Below are 4,008 nucleotides of genomic sequence, written 5' to 3' on the forward strand. Positions count from 1 at the left end.
AAGCACTGTCTTTGAAATAAAGTTGATTAGCAATTTTAATATGTATTCTTTATTTTATATAACATATACTGAAATGATTCAACTAAAATGCAGCAGTATAAATTCTATGGAAAAGAAGAGAATTATATGATTATTATATAATACAACATCAGCAACTCCATCAATACATACAGTGAAGGTTCCTACATTAAATGTCAAAACTGAAACAAAGTGAAGGTTCACACGTTAAATGTCAAAATTGAAACATATACCTGAGCAGGATGACAACACAGGATAATAAGAATACATCCATAAAGACAAAAACAAACATGACTGATATAAAGAGCCAGGGTAGAGCAAACTTACTCGCCAATGAAATTCGACTCTTCCTTCAAGTTCTTTAGCAGAGTGGCTTTCCAGGGATATACAGTGGTAGTAGTGATTCCAACAAACTGCCTGAAAAACACAGTAATCTGAGGTCAGGGGTTGAATATAAATAATGTCTGCTACATAGAACATGGCTGGCTGATATGGAAAAAAATCAAATGTCAGTCTATGTTTGACCATTGATAGATGTTGTTGTGATATTGTAGGGATGGCTATTGGTGCATTCAAAACATGGACATCCAGGATTTTTGATAAAAAGTTCCTAGTAATTTGGATGTAATCACCAACCAGCTAGAGACAAATATTAGAATGACTAGTGTGAGGACAAGAAGTCAAGTCAAGTCAATTTTATTTATATAGTGCCAAATCACAACAAATGGCGGCGTGGTGGTGCAGTGGTTAGCACTGTCGCCTCACAGCAAGAAGGTTCCGGGTTCGAGTCCCAGCTCGGGCACGGGATCTTTCTGTGCTGAGTCTGCATGTTCTCCCCGTGCCTGCGTGGGTTCTCTCCAGGTACTCCGGCTTCTTCCCACCGTCCAAAGACATGCAATTGGGGACTAGGCTAATTGGGAGACCGTAAGTGTGACTGTGAGTGTGTATGGTTGTCTGTCTATATGTGTTGGCCCTGCGATGGACTGGCGACCTGTCCAAGGTGTACTCCGCCTCTCGTCCATAGCTGCTGGGACAGGCTCCAGCCCCCTGTGACCCTTAACAGGAATAAGCCCAAGAAAATGGATGGATGGAAACAACAACAAAAGTTTGACACTTTACAACTAGAGCAGGTCTAGTACCACACTCCTTCAATGAATTTACATCCAACAATTCTGCATGAGCAAGCACATCCTACAACAGTGGCGATGAAAACCTTCCTTGGAAGAAGTCACCCTTATATATTGTTTATTGCATTTCATTTAATTATATTACAGCAACATAACAGAGAATATTAGGAGTTTAAAATATGTTTACTGAGACCTGTTTGCTAAAATATATATTGTTTTACACTCACTGGGCACCGCTTTCTTGCACTCAGACAGAATACAAGACAAGAGTTGTTGCTCTTTTATAGGGTTAGGTAGCAGGTAAACACACGTGTTGCCAATTACATTGATTAAGGTTCCTTTTAAGATCTTAACAGTTAGTTACCATTAACATCAATGCTCTGTCTCACCTGAAATGTGAAATTGGAGTTATTTCAGAGAGCATATTGACTTGTATAAATATCTCTACTTTGATGAACATTAATATTTTGCTGGGAGCATATAACTTCAGTTTATGTGATATTAAATAAAATGTGTTAATTCACTAAATACATACCAAGTAGTTTTAGACGAGGGGTCGAGGGCAGGGTGAGGGTCTTCTCGATATCAGCCACTGTGGAAGATGACTATAGTGCACAGAAAATGTATAAATGTAGTGAGAATCTTAGTTTCATTGAATGATTGCATGGCAGCTATTCAGTGCAATAAAATAATATTAAACCAAATGTTAACCAGCTGTATATTACGTTACACAGCTTGCAATGGCGTTTCAGCAAATGTGCTTACCAAGGTTATAATTTTGGATTTTTCATTTTAGTTCCATTCTATTTCATTTTGACTTTTTTGCCTTCATTGCAGTTAGTTTTAATTAGTTTTTAGTGTGGGTTTGGTAGTTTTTGTATTTTCAAAAATGCTTAGTTTTAATTGAATTTCTATTAGTTTTAGTTTTTTCATATTGGAATATTGATCAGGTATAGGATTCCAAAAGGTCAGAATGATTATTGTATAATAAAATTCAACAAAAGATACAAGTTCAAAAATAAGGTTGAGTTAATAACTATCTTTTTTTTTTGAGTGAACCACACCCATAATGAATACATATAAAGTGCATTACAGATGGATATTGTGTGTGTGTCAGCGAGACACATGTAACCACACAAACAAAAGTGAAAAATAAAATTCCAAAATAATTTTTAAGAAGTAAGCAACAAAGATGATCAGTCCAGTCTCAATAAACAAGTTAACTAGTGCATATTTCCACTTGTGGGGTTTCTGCGTATTTATTAACCAGTAGGTATTTGGTCTTAGTTGAGCGCATTCGGTCATAGATGTCTCCTCCCCCATGCTACGTGGCTGGGATGTTGCTTGTCTTTTATCTTTAATTTTTTTTTAATTTATTTCAGTTAACAAACTTGTTTATTCAATTTTACTTTTCATTATTTCCTTTGTTTTCGTTAATGATAATAAACTTGGTACTTACCAGAGAAAAGAACAGTACAATGATAAGCAAACAAAACCAAACAGATGTCATGATCCTTGTCTCATGTTCCTGTTTTACCCTGTAGTAATTAGTGTCTTGGTCTCCTGTGATTACCTCACGTGTCTCACCTGTGTCCATTATGCCACCTGTTTCTCATTTCCCCCAGCCTATTTAACCTCGGTGTTTCCCATTGTCTCTCGTTGGATCATTGGCCCTCAGTATTAAACTATCATACAAACCAGTGTAAATAAAAGTGGAGAGATCAGTGTACGACAGGACTCGAGAGTTTTACGACACGTGCATCACGCCAATCTCATCGTAAGAACAAGCGGCTGTAGATAAATTCGGCAACTGAAATCAATCATAATCATGACCTTTATAAACACAGGGTATGGAAGCCGTGCCCCTAAAGTTTACGACATGAAGAGACACAAGCCAGGAAAGAACAAACTTTTCAGAGGCTGAAGTGGAGACGCTCATGAGTCTGGTAGACACGCACCGTTTGGTATTGTTTGGTAGCATGAAATCAGATATAAACCGTAAGCAAAGAAGTGCAGTGTGGAGAGAAATCGCAGCTGCAGTCAACAGCGTTTCCAAAGTCGATCGGACTATGAAAGAAGTTTGAACATTTAAATTTCTACATCTGTGATGGTTTAACATTTGATACACCTTAGTTTTTAATTCGAAGTAGGTAAAACTGTTTTATTTGCCATAAGGTCAAGAAGAAATGCGCTGACCTTAAATATGCCACAGAAAGGCATGTTGCAACTGTAAGGCACAGCATGCAACAAACTGGTTGAGGCAGGTCGCAATGGTGAAAAAAAAGGGGGGGGGCATCCCTTATAGGTCTAAACAACAAAATTGCTTCATGGTGAATGTTAAGTAATCACACAAGTGTTGTTTACTAATCTCATGTAACCTATTCTTATTTTGACCTGAGAGCACGGAAGGGGACACCGACACTGGCCAGTCCACCAAGATCCAGCCAACAGTGCAGCGGCGCATCTCCTCCCCGCATGCAGGTGCACCACGCCCCTCCATGTTAACTGCTGAAGTCCTACAAAGGCAAACGGAGAGTGCAGTTGGATGGCAGAAATTAACAAATCACTTCAGGCAATCAACACCACATTGATTGACATCAATGGGAACCTGAAAATGCTAAATCAGTTGGTCACTCAACATTTCATGTTGTCTTTTTGAAATAATAACATGCTTACTCGAACATATTACTGAATGTTAAAAGTGCCAAATCAGTTACCCTCTCCTCCTGAGGGCTCCTAGCTATAGAGGTTGTGGCCAGGGTTCTGGGCAGGGGGTTCTCTGGCTCATCAGATGGCACCCCATGCTTTTGTGCAATATTGTGGAGAACTCCACATGCCAGGATAATGTACACCTTGTCTGAGG

General features: G+C 38.7%; 1 long non-coding RNA gene across 1 annotated transcript; it reads right to left on the minus strand.

The window, feature by feature from the left end:
- Positions 1-260: 260 nt before the first annotated feature.
- On the minus strand, positions 261-3,646 carry LOC147249145 (uncharacterized). The gene is made up of 3 exons (XR_015119513.1): positions 3,540-3,646; positions 1,681-1,750; positions 261-435 (listed from the first exon to the last, which is right to left on the minus strand). It is a non-coding gene; the product is annotated as an uncharacterized LOC147249145 (long non-coding RNA).
- Between the last annotated feature and the right edge of the window lie 362 nt (positions 3,647-4,008).

The sequence above is a fragment of the Aulostomus chinensis genome, chromosome 15 (genome assembly GCF_037954235.1).
Source record: "Aulostomus chinensis isolate RoL2024-O1b breed Wild chromosome 15, RoL_Achi_v1.0, whole genome shotgun sequence".
In the NCBI taxonomy this organism is placed as follows: domain Eukaryota; kingdom Metazoa; phylum Chordata; class Actinopteri; order Syngnathiformes; family Aulostomidae; genus Aulostomus; species Aulostomus chinensis.